Genomic DNA, 22,215 nt, shown 5'->3' on the forward strand with positions numbered 1-22,215 from the left:
CTGCAGCTGTAATGGGAACAAGAGCATAGAGGGGCAGAGCTCCTTAGGGAACTGAAAGCTCACTAGCAGCTCCAGCTCCAAGGCAAGTTCATGGAACATGGCTGATGCTGAAAAGCCACTGCAATGCTGCCTCATCTTCTCCAGGTGATGCTGCCAGCTGTGACCTCAGTCTAGATGGGAACCTGCACTGAGCCTGGGAAGTGTCCGAGCAAGCTTTTGGGGACAGAATTTACCCACACCTCAGTGTGCAAAGACTCTGTGAGCTTGTAGGTGTTAACACGTGGAACATCACTATCAGGAGCAGTCACAGCATATATAATACCTGATTATCCGTCCCAGCAGGCATATGGCAAGGCTAAGATCAAGGCTGGAAAACCCTTTTGAACTGCAGGATACCAGTACAGGCAGGAGACTCTGGAGAGAAATCAGACACCAGCTTTTCACTGCATCCTCAGTGGTCACACACAAGCATAAAATCTGGGGACAATGGTGTGGGAGAGGAGAGGAGAGGAGAGGAGAGGAGAGGAGAGGAGAGGAGAGGAGAGGAGAGGAGAGGAGAGGAGAGGAGAGGAGAGGAGAGGAGAGGAGAGGAGAGGAGAGGAGAGGAGAGGAGAGGAGAGGAGAGGAGAGGAGAGGAGAGGAGAGGAGAGGAGAGGAGAGGAGAGGAGAGGAGAGGAGAGGAGAGGAGAGGAGAGGAGAGGAGAGGAGAGGAGAGGAGAGGAGAGGAGAGGAGAGGAGAGGAGAGGAGAGGAGAGGAGAGGAGAGGAGAGGAGAGGAGAGGAGAGGAGAGGAGAGGAGAGGAGAGGAGAGGAGAGGAGAGGAGAGGAGGAGAGGAGCTATGGGTTTGGGTAGGGAGGAACCTTTAAAAGTTACCTAGCATCATCCCAACATGCCCTCCCTGGCAGCATCCCTACAGCCAGCTCCTCCTCCCCCATGTTCAAAATTATTTGGGTTACTTCCTTAAATAAAATGTAGTGAATTACTAAGGTAATTTACTTAAGAATTAACTGACCTGCTTGCACCCAGACAGATATTATTTAAGCTTACGATTGATGCAACCCCTCCTTGCAGACAAGAAGGAATTTGCATTTCCCTTTTCCACCCTCTTTCTTACAGATTAAGTTCTTATCTCCAAGATGTACCCTCCTCTGTCAATTCTGGCTTATGTTAGTCTCCAGGTTAAAAATCTTCTGGAGGAATAGTGAGTGACAGCCAGTCTGAGTGCATAACCCTCATTTCTGTTAATTGGAAAAAAAAAAGAAGCAAGCACAAAAACAGGGGAGAAGCTTCAAAGTGGCTGCAGTCAGTAAACGAATCTTTCACCCCATGTGACAAAAATATATTTATTAAAAAAAAAGTGAAGCAAGTGCTTTTTCTCAGAACCAATTTCGAGAAAAACGATGTGTGCTCTGCAGATGCTCCAAAATGCAGAAGCAGGGTGAGGACAGTGCCTTGAGGTGAATCTTGGCACTGAAAGCATCCTGGCAGGGAGGGATGATGCAGCTCTGCTGACAACCAAGCACTCCACAGGGCTGTGATGTCCTGCCCGTGGCTGATGCTGCTCTGAGCACCTGCATAGACAGGAAAAACACTCCTCTGCCTGTGCCAGGCAGGGATGCAGGGAGAGATGGAAAACTCAACATCCACCACAAGAGCTTTCCAGAAGTGTGTGTTTCATTGCAGAGCTGCTGTCAGGGTGAGAGAAACTGCTGATCTCAAAAGAAGGGGGAAAAGCTGTGAGAGAAAACCATTCACTGCCTCATCACAGCCCTTCATGCACATCTGTGGCCTCCTCTTCCTTTAGAGGCCTCTGCAGACATCACAGCCGGGACCCTAAAAACTTCACCTGGTTCATCTACTCACTGGCAAGGATGGAATGTGCACATGGCAAGAATACAGAAATCATTTCCTAAAGCATCCCCCGAGCCTCCCCATCCTGCTGTAAAACCTCCTGCTGCAAAAAATACTGCTGCAAGTCTCACCATCACTGACCCAGCTTCCCTAGCCAAAGAAAAATACAATCAAAGACGCCTCCAAGGCCATCATCTGGCTGGGAAGAGATATTCCTTGGATCAACGACATGCCCTGATTTAAGGGAATACACTTCCCGTGGGTTCAGGCATACACTCCTCTCTCCTCTCACTGTGCAAAGCAAACACCTTCTTAAACAACAAACGTTGTTATTAACCTCCAGCTGACAATCACAGCACAACCACAACCCTTCCTGCTTCCTTTTCTCCTCCTGCCCAGACACACAACATGGTATTTTTGATGACATGTTATTAAAATGCTCCCGGGCTTCACTGCAGTTGGACACGGCGCCCACGAGTCCTCTGGCCCCGGGGGGTTTGCTTCTGCATGGGTAATACAGGGAAATGCAGCACCCAAAAGCAAACCAGCATTTTAGCCTGGAGAAAAGGAGGCTAGGAAGGGACATTCTCACTCTCTACAACTCCCTGACAGGAGGGTGCAGCCAGGTGGGTGTCAGAGTCTTCTTCCAGGTAACAAGCGATATGAAGAGAGGAAATGGGCTCAAGCTGCACCAGGGGAAGTGAGATTGGGTATTGGGAAAAAGTTCTCCACTGAAAGGGGGGTCAGGCACTGGCCAGGCTGCCCAGGGCAGTGGTGGAGTCCCCATTCCTGGAAGTGTTCAAGAAGGATGTGGATGTGGCACTTGAGGACATGGTTTAGTAGTGGATATGGTGGTGGTACTGGATTGGTGATTGGATTTGGTGCTCTTAGAAATATTTTCCAACCTTAATGATTCTGATTCCATGATTTGCAGACTACTGCTTTGGGCTGGCTTGGCTGGACCTAGACTGCATCACACTCCTGCCAGTGACTGAAGCACACACTTCCACGAAGGATGAAAAAATCCTTTAAAATTCACTCCAGGATAATTCCTGCAAGATCCCTGACTAACAAACACTAAGGAGTGTTTTTGCAGACACTGACATCCTTCAAGGCCACCTGCAGAAGGTGGTGGCCCCAAAATGACATCCCCATGGACCACATATGAGAAGGAGCAGCTCGCAGCCACAGCAACAGGTGATCCCAGCTCTGCAAAGCTGCCCCAGCCCCAGTCTCACCCAAGGCTGTTCCACCCAAAAACCGCTCCATATCACTTGCAAAGCTTTGGCTTCGCAAGAGAGGTGCTCAGTCTGGCGACAGCCAAGCCCCCTGAAACATCTGCAGTGCATTTCTGTTGTAGCTCAAAAGCGCTGCGGTAGCACAGACAGACTTGTGAGATTTAATCAAATTATGTAAAACACTCGGGGTCACAACTGCTTATTTCATAGAAACACAGAATCCCAGAATGGTTTGGGTTGGAAGGGACCCTGAAGTTCACCTTGTTCCACCCCCTGCCATGGCAGGGACACCTTCCACTGTCCCAGGCTGCTCCAAGCCCTGTCCAACCCGGCCTTGGACACTGCCAGGGATCCAGGGGCAGCCACAGCTGCTCTGGGCAGCCTGTGCCAGGGCCTCCCCACCCTCACAGGGTGAATTTCCTTCCTAACATCCAACCCAAATCTACCATCTTTCAGCTTAAAGCCATTCCCCCTTGCCCTGTCACTGCTTGACCTTGCAGCAGACCCTCTCAACACTAATTTGGATGGGGTGTGACCCCTGACACGTGGCACGGCACAGCTGATGTCAGGGACCTTGGCTGCTGCAGTGTGACACCCTTCCGTGCCACAGCCTCCGCAGCCACCCTTCCCACCCCAAGCCGAGCACTCGTGTCCCAAGCCAGATGCCATCCAACACAACTGGAGGCAGCTTGGATGTGAACACCAGCTTCTCCCAAGCTTCTGTCACAGTCCCAGTGAATGCCAGCCAAGCAGCACAGCTCCTCCAGGATTTCATGAGTTCAAAAGCATTTTTCAGAATTAATTACGAACCTGCTAATGGCTCCCCATCGCAGGTGCCTGGGGAAGCAGCTGTGTGTCCCCCAGTAGCTTTTGCTCTGGTGCAGGGCAGGCTCCAGTGGTGGTGAAGCCTCTCCAGGGTGGAACAGTCTGTACAAACCAGTCCCAGAGAGTGGAGCCTGCTCCAGAAGGAGGGAGAAGTTGGTTGTTTTTTGGGTTTCTTTTTGTATTAAGGCCAATTGCAGTGGGTTGACTCTGGCTGGATTCCAGGCAGCCACCAAAGCAGCTCTCTCACTCCCTTCCACAGCTGGACAGGGGAGAGAAAACAGAGCAAAAGGGTCATGAGTTGAGATGAGGACCATGAGAGATCCCTCACCAAATACCATCATGGGAAAAACAGACTTGAATTGGGGATATTAACTGAATGTATTAACAACACAATCAGAGCAGGATAATGAGAAGTAAAATAAATCTTAAAAACACCTACCCCTCATCCCTCTCTCCTTCCCAGCTCTACCTCTTCCCCCAGTGGTGCAGGGAGATGGGAATGAGGGTTATGATCATCTCAGAACAGGATGTTCCTGCCACTGCTCAGGGAGAGGAGTCAGAGTCCTTCACCGGCTCCAGCATGGGGTCCCTCCCACAGGAGAAAGTTTTCCACAAGATTCCCCAGTGTGAGTCCATCCCATGGGCAACAATTCTCCATGAACTGCTGCAATGTGGATCACTCTTCCATGGGGTGCATGCAAGGACAGGCTGCTCCACCATGGGTCCCCCCACAGGGTCACAAGTCCTACCAGGACACCTGATCCAGCATGGGCTCCTGTTTCTGCAGAACACTATATCCCTGCCAGGACCCTGTTCCAGCATGGGCTTCCCATGGGATCACAGCCTCTCTCGGGCATCCCCTGCTCTGGTGTGGGCTCCTCTAGGGCTGCAGGGGGATCTCAGCTCTGGCACCTGGAGCAGCTCCTGCCCCTCCTCTTGGCCTGACCTTGGTGTCTGCAGAGATGTTCCTCTCACGTGTTCTCACCCTGCTCTTCTCTGGTCACAATTACAACTGGGCAACAACTTTATTTTCTTCTTAAATTGGTATCCCAGAGACATCACCATCATTCCTGATGGGTTTGGCCTTGGGGTCTGTCCTGAAGCTGGCTGGCATTGGCTCTGCTGGACATGGGGAAGCTCCTGGCAGCTTCTCACAGAAGCCACCCCAGTAGCACCCTCCCCCCATTACCAAAACCTGGTCATGCAAACCCAATAAACCCATTCAACCCACTGGTGAGAAATAGGAAGCCTGTGGGCAGCCACGTGCATCCTCAGGTCACCCGGGCATGACGTGACACCAGGGGATGGGGGACACCACAGAGCCACCCACCCCTGCTCCCCATCCCAGGGACAGCCCCACCACATCCACGCTACCCCACCCATATCCCTTCCCATCCTGGTGGAAATGCAGATGTTTTCCACCACCACCCCCTGCATGGATGCAACCACGCTGGGGAAGGAGATGAAGCTGGGCCAGCTGCCACAGAGGAGACGCCCTCGATAAGTGTCTGCACGTTATGAAATACACCTGCAGCAGGTTCCTGGCTGACAGGTGTGGCAGGATTTGGTCCTGCAGAGATAGCAGAAGTTTGGTTCTGTCAGCACAGGTTCTCCCACAGCTCAGAAACCAGGTTCTTCTTCTCCTGGATCACAGCTGCTACGTGCCCAGGGGACAGGGAGGCCGAGGGTTGTTTCTGCAGGACAGGGAGCACTGGCCTTTCTGGAGTGAGCACAGCACTACCCCCAGCCAACCTGTGGTGCCTAAAATCTCAGTGGTCCATGGACTGCCTGAAAGGACTCTCCAAGAGCTAACTCAAAGCAAAATCTCAAATCTATTCATTTTTCATAATAAATTTTCTGCAATCCATTCATGATAGAGACATCACCTCCCACTCCTGGTCACTGCTGAGGTACCTCTACGTTTCAGAAGACCGACAATGACAATGCAGAATCCAGCAAGCCAAGACTGACCATGCAACAGCCCAAAGCAGACACGAAAGAAACAAAACTTCTCATTTTAGCAGGGAAGCTTAAATGCAGAAAAGTTTTGAGAACACCCAATGTTGTTCCCATTTCAGTCTGAACTGAGCAGGAAACACATTTCTCTTAGGATCACCAGCAAGGCATCTATGTTGTAAGTGAATATATATAAATATATGTGCAAAAATGCATATAAATAAATAAATAGAAATAGCCAGGGGTGCAAACAAACAGAAGATGACTGGTTGGCTACAGTAGCCCTTCATTTCAGGTGACACAGTAATCTGCTAATTATCCTCAGGTGGCAGAACTGCCCCTTCTCCGAGGAGTTTCACAACAACATCCCAAGGCATTTATGGAGATTACTCATCCAGAAGCCTCAACGCTTCCAGTCTTCTGTGGTCCTTCCCCTAACCTGATGCTAGCCCAAACAGAGCAGCAAACTGTTAACTCTGAAACTTAATGATGGTGTAACACAAATAAAGTCTTAACACTTCTGCCAAACTGAAGAACAGTGAAATCATTAACAGTATTTCATTACTCCATCAAAACAGACAGGACGAATGTTAAATGTATCCCAAACAGCTCCTGAAAAAGCTGCCCCCAGCTTCCATAGAAACCACAAGGTCTTGCTATACTTTCAGCTACAGCTCCTCACAAAGGCACAGGACCCCAAAGACTCAACTGAGCAGCAAGAACATGAAATTAAATTAGGTCCAGGAGGGTTTTCTTGCTGCTTTGCAGAGACCTGTGGACAAAATCTCAACCAGTGGTAACTACCACAATTTCACACCCTTCCTGCTGGGAAAAGACCAAGCAGCAGCAAGGATGGCTGCAAGGAGAAACAGGAAAGAGAGACCCAAAATGAGAAAGAAGGGGAGAGTCGATACAGCAAAATTTGTCCTTACCAGGAGACCACAGCAGAGTGAACTCAACCATGCAATTCACCCCAAAGTGAGGATGCTCCAGAGAGCAAAAAAACAGTATTATTCTCATCCAAGACCAAGTGCTGAAGGGAGAGACTTCTGGGGATAAAGCCCAGCACCCCACCATCAAACTTCCACAGTTTGGATCCAGGGCTAATATCCCTCAGGTGCATTTCCATGCTTTGCATTCTCCTTTTCCGGGCTCTCAGGAACCCTCCATAGACCATTCCCATCCCATTTCTGGATCAGGTTGACCCAGCTATGGGAACAAACATGCCAAACCCAGCCAAGCCTCTCAGGTACCTCAGTCCTCTCCCAAAACACATCACCAAGGCAGAGCTGGGGTTCAGTTCATCTCCACATATAGTCTCTCCAGTCTTCCATCAGCTGGAGAGCTCCTGGGTGCTGGACTTTACCCCCAGCTCATCTGAGAGAAGTCTCTTCCTCGCATCACCTTCACCTGCAGCAGCATCCAACTGCTGCTCCTCTGCTTTCAAAGAAACCTGAGATCTTATAAATGATAAAAAAAAAGATAAAAAAAAGAGTACAGCCTGAGCTTCCCGAAACAGCCACTGCTCATCTGTGCCAAAGATAACATAACTCAGCGCAGGGAAACCACAGCCTACAAATCTTACCCAAGGCTTGAGGGGATAAAATGCAGCACAAGGTTTTGCTCTTGGACCTCGGGTTCATCAATGGCAGAGCAAAGCCTTTATGATCCTCAGAGAGAAAAATAATGTGGGAGAACACAATAAAATGGCTTTTTCCACTCACTGGTGACAAAGTGTGAATATTTGCTTGTCAGGGTCACATAAATCACAAGCAGAGTGGGATGTTTTCTTCTCCATCCTGCGTGGCACCCCCTGCCAGAATCTGGATGCTCAGAGGATGGTCCACCAACAAAAAGCCTTCCTAGGTTTCGTAGAAAAGGGACTATTGAATGACCTGCTCCTATTTTGGCGTCTTTGCATTGAAGGAAACAACCTGGAAGCTCAGTCTACCTTCTGCTTCCCCTCATCTCTTCAATTTCCATTAACAAGGCTGTGATTTCAAGCTTCATCCCACACCTGCCTGAGTGGTGGAGAAAGAGCAGCGTGGATTACTGGAGAAGGAATGAACGTGGCACCCATGGACACATGGAAATGGCCCATTTGAGAGAAGCACCCACGTTCTGGGGCACTGAGAAACACCACCTGTCCCTTTCCAATCTAATGGCATTGCTGCCTCATCCAGTGTGGGATCTCACTTGTAGGAAATCTCACCCTTTCCAGAGAAGCCTGACCCAGGGAACAGCCCTGGGAGGTGAACCTTAGTCTCATTGTACAGAAAAACAACTCCAAGGACTGAGTTTTGAGGCACGGGGAGGCCAGTACACCCAACAACTGTGCCTCCAGCGCTCGGCATTGCTGGGGGCAGCTGCGGCAAAAAACATCCCACGACTGCCGGCTGCTCCGCTGCCACCGCATCTGTTGTCCCCTACTGTCACCCACCACGGCCCCCGAGACCACGTGCAGCCGGAGTGACTCTGCAGGAAAACGATAACCGTAAAATGACAACAAAATCGGGGCTCTGCCGAGCCCTCGCTCTCTACACCCGAACCCAGCCCGAACTCCCGCGAGGTGGGCGCTGCTCCCGGCCCCGGACCACCCCGCCGCGGGCATCCACCGGGGCCGTGCCCCCGCCGGGATGTGCCGGTGGCAGCTTTGTGCCGGCGGTGCCGCTGTGCGGGCCCACGGGACCGCGATGGCCGCGGCTCCTGCGGCGGGGACGCGATGGGGTCCCTCTGCTCCTGCCCACGGGGGGCTCGCCGCGGGCGGGGCTCGGGGCAGCACTGCCCCTCTCCAGCCAGACGGAGCGGCCGGGAAGCTTCCAGAGGCCGGGAGCACACCCGAGCCCAGCCCCGGAGCTCTCCGCGGGGAGCGCCGCATCCCGCGGGGCCCCCGCCGCCACGCACGGGCTGTCACCGAGCGGGGGGGAGCCCCGCGGGGCCAGGCCGCCGGGACGCCGCCAGCACCGAGACCTGCCCAGAAACCGGCTCCATCCGCGGCACGACCCCCACCCCCCCGCGGGGCTCGCGTCTTTCCAAGGGAGACAAAAGCCGGGATGCGCTCCCCCCGCTGCCCCCCTTCGCTCACCCCCCCCGGCCGGTGCTGTGTCACGTCCCCCCCCCGGGCCGCGCTTACCGTGCGGGGCCGGGCGCGGTCAGTGCCCCGCCGAGGGGGTCATGGGCGCGGCGCGGGGCTCGGGGGGCTCCGGGGGGCTCCGGGGGCGCCGCCCGGGAGGACGCTCCGGCTCCGGCTCCGGCTCCGGCTCGGCGGAGGGACGGGCCGGGGCGGCGGGCAGTGACGCGCTCTGCCCCGCCCGCGGCCCGCGCCGGCCCTGACGGGAGATGTAGTCCGGGGCTGCGGCCTGTCCGCACGGCGGGGATCCGGCACGGACACCCCGAACCCCGCAACCCTGGGCCTCGGGCAGCAACCTCCCGGACCCCAGGACGCCGGGATCTGACAGGGACCTCTCGCATCCGCACCGCCGGGGCTCCGAGAGAGACACCCCCACATCCCGCAGCCTGGGCTCTGACCGGGACCCCCGCGATCCCCCAGTCCCGCGATGTGACAGGGATCCGGGGGTCCCGCATCGCGGGGATCTGAGAAGGAATCCCCCCTCCCCCCCGATCCGGCACTCCGGATTCTGACAGGGACCGCCCGCATCCCGCACCCCCCGGGGATCTGATTCGGACCCGCTGGTCCCGCATCCCGGGGTCTCACAGAGATGCCCCGGATCCCACTCCTCCGGGGACCTGGCAGGGACGCTCCGGATCCCACAACCCCGCCATGTGACAAGGGACCCCCGGGCCCTGCACTCCGGGGATCTGACAGGGAACCCCCAGATGCCCGCAGCCTGGGACCCCCAACCCTCCAGGGCAGGTGAGAGACCACCGGGGCTCAGAGCAGCCTTTGGGGCGGTGTTAACCCACCCAACACACAGCGCCCGGGGCAAACACGGACTCGCATGTCCTCACCTGCATCCATCGGGATTTAGTTCAGAGCTGCGTCCTCTCCCAGCCCTCCTCCTCGAGACAAAGCAGCATCCAGCTGGGCTTTGGGGGGGGTGTGGAGGGGTGTTAAACTGGGCTGAAGAGAAGGTGGCTGCAAATGTTTCACAGAATCACAGAATGCTTTGGGTGGGAAGAACCTTAAGATCATCCAGCCCCACCCCGTGCCATGGGCAGGGACACCTTCCACTGTCCCAGAGTGCTCCAAGCCCTGTCCAGCCTAGCCTTGGACACTGCCAGGGATCCAGGGGCAGCCACAGCTGCTCTGGGCACCCTGTGCCAGGGCCTCCCCACCCTCCCAGACAGCAATTCCTTCCCAATATCCCATCTGTCCCTGCCCTCTGGCACTGGGAAGCCATTCCCTGTGTCCTGTCCCTCCATGCCTTGTCCCCAGTCCCTCTGCAGCTCTCCTGGAGCCCCTTTAGGCCCTGCCAGGGGCTCTGAGCTCTCCCTGGAGCCTTCTCTTGTGCAGCTGAACACCCCCAGCTGTCCCAGGCTGGCTGCAGAGCAGAGGGGCTCCAGCCCTGGAGCATCTGGGTGGCCTCCTCTGGACTGGCTGCAGCAGCTCCAGGTCCTTGTGCTGTTGTTCCCCAGGGCTGGGGCAGCTCCGCAGGTGGGGTCTCACCTGAGTGGGGCAGAGGGGCAGAATCCCCCCTCCCCTGCTGCCCACGCTGGGGATCAGCCCAGGGCACGGGGGGTTCAGGGCTGGGGCAGGTCCAGCTCTCCCCCACAGCACCCCCAGGTCCTTCTCCCAGGGCTGCTCTCAATGCATTCTCCAGCCAGTCTGTGTTTGTGCCTGGGATTACTATAACCCACATGTAGGACCTTGCATTTGGCTGTGTTGAATTTCATGAGGTTTCCACAGGCCCAGTTCTCAAGCTTGCCAAGGTCCCTGTGCATGGCAGATAAGCCAAGTGTTTCTATATAAACAACACACGAAATTCTCAGACAAGAAATGTAAAAACCAGAATTTAAGCACCTTTTAAACATCCCTCTACCCCGCTGGATCCCGTCAGCCCTAGTGCTCAAAGCCACCCAGAAATGTTCCTACAAGCAATTTAAACCACTTTCTACTTACCACATCAGGCTCTCAAAAACACCCACCCAACAATCATCTCCCTTTTCTTGTGGTTTGGGTTGCGTTCAAGAGGTTAACTTATTTCTAACCATGGATTCTTTGTTGCTCCCTGTCTGGTTCTGTCACACTCCTCCAGATAAATGGCTCACGTTAATGAACATCAACGGAAGGACTGCAGCCATAAATTCACCAGAAATGCTGGCCTCTTAAGAAACCTTAATTCTACTTTGACAGCAAAATCGGATTCCTAAGATCTCTCTCCCTGCTGTGCTTTATTTTGGGCCGTATCTTTTGCTGGGCAGGTTGTCATGACAACCTGATATTCACCGGAGGGTGGCTGTAATTGGGAGAGCACATTGTTAATTTAGCTCCAGATTCTTTTTATTTTGTTGTATTTTAAGCAAAGGGGGACTGCCTAGATTTTCATATTTTTATCTATGACCATACTATGGTTTAATTATTTATCCAAGTGCCAATAGCATCTCTCCAGTGACAGCTGAGCAGCAGAGCTCACCAGGGCAGAAAACGGCTCTGCCCACATTCCTTTTTCTCAGCTCATCTCCTCACGCAGCCTCCCCACATCCCCTCCAGCCCCCAAGCCCCTAAACCAAGAGCCCCCAGTCCCAGGATTTCACAGGGATGCTCCTGGTGCACCGGAGCAGGTTGGGGGGGGAAAAAAAGGTAGGACCCACTCTTGCATTAATGATAATTTTTCTGCAATTTCAGTGTCAGCTTTAACCTGGAAACAATTCATCTCAGATAGTTATTTAGAGCAGCTCGCTCTCTGTGGAGAGCACCAGCCCGTAACATTAACGCGTGAACACGCTGGCACGTGTAAATCCAGCTCCTGGGTGCGCACAGCACATCCTGGCCTCACATGCTGGGACCTCTCCGTGCACCCCACACTTGCCCCAACCTGCTCACGACATCCTTGCCCTGGAGACATCACAAAATGTCACAAAATGCCACCAAGCGTTTGCCTGAATCCTTGGTGGAAGCTGGAGGGTGGCAGGGCTGGGGGCTTTGGATCAGGAGCTCGGGATGGATGCTGCATCAGGGCACACAACTTCCAGCCCGAGATTTTTGGGAAACGACCCATCCCGCAGAGCGCAGTGTCTGTGGGAGTGTGAGAGGGAGCTGGGTTCATTTTTCTAGTAGGTGTGTGTGGGGGGGGGGGGGGGGGTGTGGACAGGGTGACAGCAGGGTGACAGCAGGGTGACAGCAGGGTGACAGCAGGGCAGCCGAAGGTAAACCCACGGATGGGTGCCAGACTCCGGAGAAGGTGCCGTGTCTGTCACCTCACCGCGGCGCTCCCACCCTCGCGTGGGTTTGCAGCTCCCCGGCCACGCTGCTCATGGCGTTCGTCATCCACGTGTCCAGCAGGAAGAAAGGCAGCGTTCCGGTGAGCGGGGACTTTTCTGCAGGAGCTGGCACAGCTCCAGGTCCAAAGAGCAAAGTGGAGCTGCCGATCCCATCCCCATGCAGGAGCAACCCGGCTCTGCTCAGCCCCTCTGAGCTGCGCATCCCAACCTCCTCCTTTCATCCCTGCTTCTGGCTTAATCCCATCATAGGTTAGAAAGGAGGGAAGCTGGGAAAGGAGAGGATTTCTGCTTAAAAGGAAAAAAAGGAGAGGAGTTGTAAAAGCTGGGGATGGAGGAGGGAATAGAAACATCCTTCTTTCAAGGAAAAGATGCTGTGGCTGCTGTTCTGGGTACCATATGCCAGGTAATAACACGAGATGACTCAATGTTTGGGAAATTAAATTGGCTCTTTATTAAAAGCATGTATTTAGGGAGGTAGTGAGGTGTCAGGGGAGTCCCTGCATTGCCTTAGCAGAGGGAATTCAGGCAGGCTGTCTGGCTCCTAATGCTGCAGAGCACGGAGTTCACAAGGTGCTGGTACACGTATCCAGCCTCAGCATCCTCCCAGGGCTCCCAGGGAAGCACTGAGCATCTCTGGGAAGATCTTAGGAGCTCTTCCTAAGCTCTCTCCTACCTAATTCAGTGGAAACTGTTGGGTGTCTGCCAGTGGGAAGCGCTCCAGCCTCAAGACTTTTGTCCCAGGAAAATAGCAAGAGGCGGAAAGAGCAGCTGGGGACACGAAGATATTTGAGAGCACAAGCTGCAACTCAAAAAATCCTGTGCCAAACTCTAGTCTTGCCCTGGCAATAGCCTTTGAATTGCCTTAGCAATGGTGGGAATCTGCTGATTTGAAGGGGAAATACAGAATATTTACAAAGCACCTTGCTGGTAGCTGCTGTGTGCTGGTAGCTTGGTGCTCCCTCTCTAGCTCAGAGCAAATCTTGGCCTCAGAGAGAGTAGCAGAAGGCAAAATTCAGTGTACTGTGTTCTGCTCAAATCATACACCCCCTCCATGGAATTCTCAGTGATACATACAGACAGGTACTGAAAAAATAAACTAAAGATGAGAATTCATTTTTTCTTCCCCAAGTCCTCCCAGCGTAGGTGGGATGATGGAGGTGTCTGCCAGGATGGAGGCACAGTGATGACCTCAGTGGGTTTCTAAGAAGTGGCCATGGCCATTAAGTGCTCAGATGCTCCCTCAGAGGCTTCTGCAGGAAAATAAACACTTAAAATAGTCGGTCAACAACGTTCCTGCCAGAATCAGGCTGATCATTGTTATGGTCGGGCTGCAGTTGAATTGAAAGCAAATAGACCTCCTTTAAAAACACAAGTAATAGACCCACTGTAGGAGCAAAGTCCTTTGACTGGAGACAGACAAGGTCTTTACTCCCATCGTGACAGAGCCTGAGTGAGTGGCTCTGCCCTCCTTCCCCAGCATCTGTCCCCCTTCCCAAGGGAGATGTCTGTCTGTGCCTGGGGTCCAGGGGCATTGGATGTGGGGTTCCAGCAGTCCCTGCTCCATCCAAACCTTACAGTGTGACACAGCCTGGCTGAAAACCTAGAGAGAAACAGAGGTGATGGGGTGTGAATGTGGCCAGACAGGGTGTTCATGACAAAAGAGACAGCAGTAAGATGTCAATACTCTCTCCTATATATATACATACATCTATATCTATATCTATATCTATATATCTATATATCTATATCTATATCTATATCTATATCTATATCTATATCTATATCTATCTATATATATCTCAAATTTCAGAGCAGGGTACCCACGGGTGAAGCAACGCTTGGCTGTGGTGGGAGGAGAAGCTGGTATTGAAATACTGAATGTGGGGACAGGCTCCTTCCCCCACTTCCCAGTTATTTTTAGAAGGGCATTTTTCATTTTTATCCAGCACAGCCATGGGTGCCAAGGCTGTTTGCAAGTCAAGGCTAAATTCAGTGGTATTTGGAGGAGGTCTGAAATGGGAATGGCCCAGGCTCTTGGAGAGCTGGGTTTGTGAGTACTGATTTGCTCCAGAAGGGTTGAAATCCTGCCCTGATGCTGCTTTCCGTACTAAAGGTGAGAAGATGCAACTCAGAGCAGCTGAATTTTCTCCTTGACCTCCCATGTAGCTTAAAATAATAGCCTTAATTTCCTGTATTTCACATAATTCAGTTGAATAATGAGACTACCCGGACATAATTAATTACTTTCCTCCACCGATTTAATTCACAGCTACATCTTTGGATTGAAGAGGCCTTAGAAATACAAAGTATGATATTCCAGGTGAGAACAAATTACCAATTTAAAGGATCACCATGATTCTAGCCCTGAGGATTTGCAAAGGTCAGGCTGCTGAGGAGCTGAGAGCTGGCAGAGGCAGGCAGCACAGGGAGTTGGGATGGTGATGAAGGATGTCCTTCCACACCAGGCAAGATGGATCCTGTCAGATACCTCCACAGGGTGACAGAAAACACCCCTGACAGGGACATTAATAACTCCAGTTTTGCCGGAGTTCGAATTAAACGTTGACAAGCATGTTTTGCAGCGGCATGGCTGGCCAGGAAATATTACAGTAACCCAGAAATCTCTCTCTTCCTCTGGCTGCAAATGGGATTTTTTTTCCATAATCCCTTACTGTGGATATTAATTGCATCAAAGGATTGTGATGCTGCTTGGAGGGGTGCAGTGGGACGGAATTGCTAATAGTTGGGGGTGGGAGAAGAAGCAGGGGAATTTCATTGGGTAAGGGATGTGGAAAATCCAGAACACTGGATGGAGGACGACAGAAAAACATTTTTCTAACTTGATTTTCCAGGGAGAAATTATTGCAATCTTTCAATAAAGGGGACTTAGAAGAAAGGTGAGGTCAGACTTTTTAGTAAGGCCTATAGTGGCAGGACAAGGGGTGAAGGTTTTAAACTAAAAATGTGTGGATTTAGATTATGTATAAAGAAGAAGTTTTTTACAATGAGGGTGGGGAGGCCCTGGAAAAGGCTGTCCAGAGAAGCTGTGGCTTCCCCATCCCTGGAGGTGTTCCAGGCCAGGTTGGATGGGGCTTGGAGCAGCCTGGGATAGTGGAAGGTGTCCCTGCCCATGGCAGGGGGTGGAACTGGATGAGCTTTGCAGGTCCCTTCCAACTCAAGACATTCCATGATCCTGTGGGTCTCTGCCTTGGCCATTTCATCATTCAGGGTCATACTGTCTACAGCAGTTTTACTGATATGCAGATTTTTAAGCAAATTGTAGCCTCAAAAGTCTGCCTGTAATGATGTAGTAGCAAGAAAGCCAAGCTTTGGGCAAGCACTCTGGTCCTGGGCACACTTTTCATCATGAACAAGGCTGAGGAGAGCAGGCTGGGCACCACAGAGAGCTGCGATGGCTGCACCATCTGAGCTGGCTCTGCCAGAGCCAGGGCTGGTAGTGCCACAGGGCTGGTAGCCCAACCCTTGGCTGGAGAGAGGGAAGGCAGGATGACTCAATGGGCTTGGGTTTGGATGACCTAGGCTACTGGTGGTGGCAGATGAAAGCCTTCAGTTCTCAGCTTCAGCTTTCCTGCTCCGAAGTGGGTACAGCACTACTTACCCTGCTGGTAAAGCACCTCGAGAGTCAGCTTTCAACATCAACACTGTGTTTGTAGGGATAACAGCAGTCCCGGGTCAGCAAGGACTCTTTAAACATATGCTTGTGGTCCTTAGGACATGTTCTAGGAGAGAATCTTCTTTGGGAAAACGAGAAGTGTCTCAGATTGTAACACTACAGCCTTGTGCCTCATCTCCTTTGGGATTGTGGCAGCTCCCTTGCCTGGTCTTGGGTTAATCCAGAACCTGGTGGGGAAGAGCACATCAATGAGGCCTTCACCACACACCTGCTGATGGCAGCAGCCCAGGTTCTAGCTTCTCCTGCTCCTGGGAGCCCACATCCTCTGCAGTCACCTGTCTGCACCCTCTGTTATCTCTCATACATCTAACGCAGCCTTCCCTGGCCCTGGCTCACCTGCTGATGTGGACATCCTCCCTTTCCAGCCACGTTCTCTCTCCCCCTACCAGCAGAGCCACCAAAAAGGAAGGACTGGCAGCAAACAGCACTCCAGCACCCATCAGCCATGGGGGAGCTTGGAAAATGTGTATTTTTGACAGACAAGTAGTTTATATTTTACGTGCTATGGAGAAACCATCAGGGTTGCTCAGACTCTGCTCCTCCAAGAAGGACTCACAGCCCTCCTTCCACCAGCGTGATGCCTCAGAACACCTGAGTCTCTCATCCTCTTTTCCCCACTGGGCATCTCTGCACTGTGAAATTATAGTCCTTGACCACATAAACTTGTGGTTTCCACATGTCAGCAGCTCAGGCTGAGCAATGACAAGAGCCCAGGACTTATCCTTTGTCTGCTAATAAAATAAACGAGCTTATCTTCACGTGGGCTTTGCTTCTTATCACTTTGCTTTGGTAAAAATACACCCTGCTGGAGTCCTGCCCTCTTTTCCTCAGCAGCTGCCGAGGGCTGGCACCCCAGCTCTGACCCCACTGCCTTCCCAGTAAGGTGGCTGGGGAGGAAAGGGAAATATTTCCAGTCCCTGCTTGCTGCAAAAGCTGTTAGGAGAAAAAAAAAAAGGGTTTAACACACTCTTGCTTTTGATAGGAGGAAAAAAAGAGATAACAATATCAAACCACAGGCATGTCAGGCACATGGCAGGTATTTTATCATGTTCTGGCCTCTGCGAATCGGTGCGGGGCAGGTTTATATTAACCATGCTGGGACCAAATAGAGACATGCTGATACCCTCATATCTACACACAGGGTAGCAGGCACACATCAGATGGAAATTTGCAGCTGCCCAAATAACCAACAACGTGAAGGTGCCAGCTGACCTGCCCAACACAAGTTATCCCCTCTAGCACAGGCATTGCTTAAAGATTTGGCTGCTTGAAAGCAAAACTTCTGTTTGCTCTCCCCAAAATGCTCAGTGTGTGACATCAGAAATGACAGAAATAATGAGAGGTCTTTTCACCTCGCTCTGACTGACACTTTTCACCCCCATGAGCTGGAGCGTGGAGCTCAGGGCACTGAAGAGCCAGAGGGGCTGGGGGAGCCTGGCCTTGAAGGTTTCCAGGGATGGGGCATCTGCCACCTCTCTGGGCAGCCTGTGCCAGGGCCTCACCACCCTCATTGTAAAAAACATCTTTATATCTAATCTAAATCCATCCTCTTTTAGTTTAAAACCTTCACCCCTCATCCTGTTGCAACAGGCCCTGCTAAAAGGCTCGTCCTCAGTGCTACACACAAGTTTGCTAATGGCTCTCATATTTTCCATGATTTTTCCTATAGAATCCACTAACTGCTATATAAAAAAAAGAAAAAAAAAAGAAAAAAGAAAGAGGCAGGTTTGTTTTTTTTTTCCCAGAGCTTTCTCCATAAAATAAACTCGCATTTCTAGTATGTCACTATAGTATGACTGTGCTCTACCCCAGCTAGGGACCCCCAGGTGGGGATGACTCCACACCACCCAGGCTCTCCTGTATAGCAGGACTCAACTGTTTTTCCCCAGGGATAGGACGCAGGGAGATGGTTTCCTCCCTGCATCGAGTGAGGAATTTTCCCTTGTTTCAGAAGTGACAGTAAAACCTGGGAAGATGCTGAGTTCATCTCTGCTTAGCTTTGCCCCTATGAATAATTATTAGCAGGTCTTTGGAGCTAGACCAGGAGTGAACAGGCACAGCCCTTCAGTCAGCAGATATTCCAGTGTCCCCTCGTCTGCTGCTGAAATAAATTGTCTAATTTGACTCAATTTCTAAATTATACTAATTAGAAGGACTAGCAGCACAATTAAGTGCGCTCCACAGAGAGAAACTGCTTTTCATGAAAGGCCTGCTTTTGGATTCCAGATAATACAGTTTCCAGCAGATAATGTTTAATTTCTGTATAATAATTCCATATTCCCCAGCTGGGCTTTGTTCACAGGGGTTGAAGTGCAGACAGTTAGAGCGATAGTAGACTCAAACCTTCGTTCCATCATTCACCCAGGTCCTGGAGCTGGGAAAATCCACGATATTTTCAAGGCGTGGTGATGGGAAATTATTTTCTACAGTTTTAAAGAACAAAAGAACCTGGTTCCCTCTCCCAAGTAAGGTGTGTTGTCCTAAGAGGGATTTGACTTCAGAAGGGAATGAACTTTGCTACAAAACCAGCCCTGAATAAACCTTCTATTTGTTCTCTCCAGGACGCAGCAATTTTAATGGAACAAGGAATTCCCAAGAAATACAGGTATGCATGGCAGGACATGAAAGATAGACAAATTTAGTTGCAAGCATTTAAGAGCAAAGGAAATTAAGGGTGTGGGACCTGGGGCTGTGGTGGATTCCTCATCATCTGGAGTCTTTAATCAAGTTGTTTCTCTTTTCTTTTTGGGTGCATTTAATAGAGGCTTCTAAAACAGTGTGCTGGGGCTTTAGTGAATCGGTGGGCATTGTTTGGGGATTACAGGGTGGGGCTCTGTGGGCTGTGGGAGAAAAGACTTCAGAGGAGACCGTCCCTCCTGGCTTTGACTCAGCAAGCCTGTTCCTGCTGACCTTGGGAAAAATCCACCTGCAAACATCACCTCGGAAATCCTGGATAAATTATTTGAGTACGTTGGGATGCAAGGGGAAGCATCAAACCTTGTGGCACCCCTGGCTGTGGTGGGGCTGTGACCAACCCTGCGAGGGCACCGTCCCACTGAAGGGAGTGGGGAGAAAACACATGTGAAAAATGAAAAAAATTCTATTAAAATAATCACAGAGTCCCAGAATGGTTCGGGTTAGAAAGGACCTTAAAAGTCCTCTAGTCCAATCCCCTGCCATGGGCAGGGGCACCCTTCACTAGACCAGGTTGCTCGTCCTGTCCAACCTGGCCTTGGATACTTCCAGGGATTCTGTCTGGAGAGACAAGAGTTTGGGGTTTTAATAGATTTGGGGTTGTATGAATGAATGTTTCTTTTGCCAAGAAAGTTTAGACCACATGATCCTTGGGGTGTCTTCAGACTGGAATTCTGTGACCCCTCACAGTGCTGCAAGCCCAAAGGCTGGATAACCCACGTAACGGGCACAAGCAGCTAAGATATTCCAACATTTATAAGGAGGTTTCTGTTCCCCATTTTCAGCATTAAATTGTAGTTTCTCTGTGTCTTTGCCTTTTGCTGCCTGACTCCTGTCCTGGTGAAAGGGTTTGGCAGAGGAGCCGGTTCACCACATCCATGTAATGTATGGGAATATAGTAGGAAGAAATATAGGAAGGATCCACATAATATAAGGGAAAATGTACAGGAAGGAATTGCTGTCTGTGAGGGTGGGGAAGCCCTGGCACAGGGTGCCCAGAGCAGCTGTGGCTGCCCCTGGATCCCTGGCAGTGTCCAAGGTCAGGCTGGACAGGGCTTGGAGCAGCCTGGGACAGTGGAAGTTGTCCCTGCCCATGGCAGGGAGTGGAATGGAATGAGCTTTACAGGTCGTTCCCACCCAAACCATTCTGAGATTCTCTGATTCTCTGGTGTTACTCCCCATGATAATGGGAATATAAAAATCCTCAGAGCAGCAGAAGCCCTTTCTGTCACTGGGAGAACAACACCTCCACCAAGCACCAGACTGAGGAGCTCCTCCCTGCTCCCATTGGACTAACTCTGTGTCGAGCATGTCCTTGAGATCCACAGCCCATCCTTCCCCATCCCTGTCACTCCTCTTAACACCAACAACCTGTTTGAGACAAGAGCAGGGAACTGGCTGCCTCCCCTGCCCCAGCAGCACCACATCCCACCCCCCATCCAAGGGCAGCCCCAGCTTTGAGCAAAGCAGGCATCACCCTTTGAAACCACCCTGGGCTCCTGCCGCAGTTCGTGGCAGGTGAAACGTGGCAGCAAAGTTTACATAAAGCACAGTCAAACAGAGCTGCATTTCTGCCTCTGAGCCATCAGCTGTAGCAGCTGATATTTTCTTGGCTTTCTACAGGTTTTGTGCCATAGTTTGTCACACAGAGAATAAATTCTAGGAATCCTTGTGATATCGATCAGAACAGGTTCTCAGTACCGTGACCCTGACACACCAGTAGCCTCCTCTTCCAGCCCTTTTCCCATATCTGAGCCTTTGCTGGCAGCAGCCAAGCCTCAGAGACACCTGAGTCAGGTCCTGAATAAGCATTCAGAGGAGCTGCTCTTGTTCCCCTCACTTGCAGCACTCAGCTTGTTCCAGCCTTGGACGTGTTTGCTCACAGAGGTTATTCCCATTCAACATCTGACCCGAGGACACCCAGCAGAAACACAATTCCTGGTGTGTTCACCTGGGTGTTCAGAAAACTAACCTGGAGCCACATTTCTCCACCAATACTGCTGAAACACAATTTGTTAGACCACTTTTCTTAGGCAGAGGAGATGGTACACCACATCCATGTAATATATGGGGATATAGTAGGAAGAAAGATAGGAAGGATCCACATAATATAAGAGAAAATGTACAGGAAGGAATTGCTGTCTGTGAGGGTGGGGAGGCCCTGGCACAGGCTGCCCAGAGCAGCTGTGGCTGCCCCTGGATCCCTGGCAGTGTCCAAGGCCGGGTTGGACGGGGCTTGGAGCAGCCTGGGACAGTGGAAGGTGTCCCTGCCCATGGCAGGGGGTAGAACAAGGTGAACTTCAGGGTCCCTTCCAACCCAAACCATTCTGGGATTCTCTGATTCTTAGAGACCGTAACCCTCAGCATCTCCAGCCATATTCCTGCCATATTCCAGTACCATATTCCGGCCCGGAACACTTTTCCCATACAGATGTTGTTCCCATAATTCCCATCCCCATCTTCTGTCTGGCAGCAGTCACATGCAGAATGGACATCAGGATATTTTTGCTATGGATATGGGAGACTGGGGGAGAGAAATATCATTTTGTTAAGAAAGAAAAACAAACCAAAACAAAAAAACCCATGTTTTTTTAGTCTGTCTTGTGTATAAACCTTTTCCTCCCAGTCAGAGTCTGGTGGAATGCCCCTTTATTGACTTGCTCTTTGGTTAAGCACAAACCCAAACATTCCTGTGCTGCAGAATGGCATTTGCTGTTCCAGTGTGAGTCCTGGGGAGGCTGGTTTGTATCCGAAATGGCACCAGCATCACAAATAGAAAGGGCTCTGCAATTTGCCCAAGCACTGATGTTTTATGCCATGTTTATGTTTGATTTTTTTTACACTCTAAGGCCTTTCCCTGGGTACATGGATAACACAGGACCTCCAGGACCTCCACTGGAGAGGGTGATCTTAGGGAGATCTCTGAAATACCTCAGCTTCTAAACCAAAATCAAACTGTAGGAGCCCAAACCCAATGTCTAGGTACAGCATAAACCGAGGAAACACTGGAAAGTCACACTCAATCCACACTGAGCTTCATTTTCCCTCTCCACCCTCACCTACTGCAGCTCCCCTGCTTTTCCCCCACCTCCACCACGTGGCCCTCCTGGAAGAAGGGAGGGAAGAGGTCTCTACTGTACATCCCAACTCCAACCTGCAGCCTTGGATGGGGCAGGAACCCTCCTTGGGAGATGCCCAACCTCTCCTTTGAGCACAAGGGTTGGTGGAGAGGAGCAAACTCCTGCTTTGGCAGGAAGGAGCCTCTCCCTGCGGAGACCCGGGAGGGGATTTGGATGCCTTCTCTGTTGTTTGCCTGCCAGGGAGCTCCCTGCCCCTTTGACCTCGTCAAGCTTTAGGATTTGAGATACTCCTAGTCAGCTGAATCCTTTCACATCCCACAAGCCTGGACCCCCTGGCTGTGTTAACAAAAGCACTCTTGCACAGTTGGTTCCAAACCTTTTACAGTCACATCAAGCCCAAAGCCCAAGGTTTAAAGTTTACCCTGCCTGTGAGTTAGGTAGATAGAAAAACAGGAAGGGGGAAAAATAGAAATAA

The 22,215-nt window shown here is 51.4% G+C and overlaps 1 protein-coding gene across 3 annotated transcripts in view; it reads right to left on the minus strand.

Moving 5' to 3' along the window:
* The window catches only part of CTIF (cap binding complex dependent translation initiation factor), a 148,106-nt gene extending 139,039 nt beyond the window's left edge, over window positions 1-9,067 (minus strand). For all 3 annotated transcript variants that reach the window (XM_069001583.1, XM_069001582.1, XM_069001584.1), the window contains exon 1: window positions 9,004-9,067. The gene's annotated coding sequence lies outside the window, so the exon portion shown is untranslated. The remainder of the gene's footprint in view (window positions 1-9,003) is intronic.
* Between the last annotated feature and the right edge of the window lie 13,148 nt (window positions 9,068-22,215).

This window comes from Aphelocoma coerulescens (assembly GCF_041296385.1).
Source record: "Aphelocoma coerulescens isolate FSJ_1873_10779 chromosome Z unlocalized genomic scaffold, UR_Acoe_1.0 ChrZ, whole genome shotgun sequence".
Lineage (NCBI taxonomy): Eukaryota > Metazoa > Chordata > Aves > Passeriformes > Corvidae > Aphelocoma > Aphelocoma coerulescens.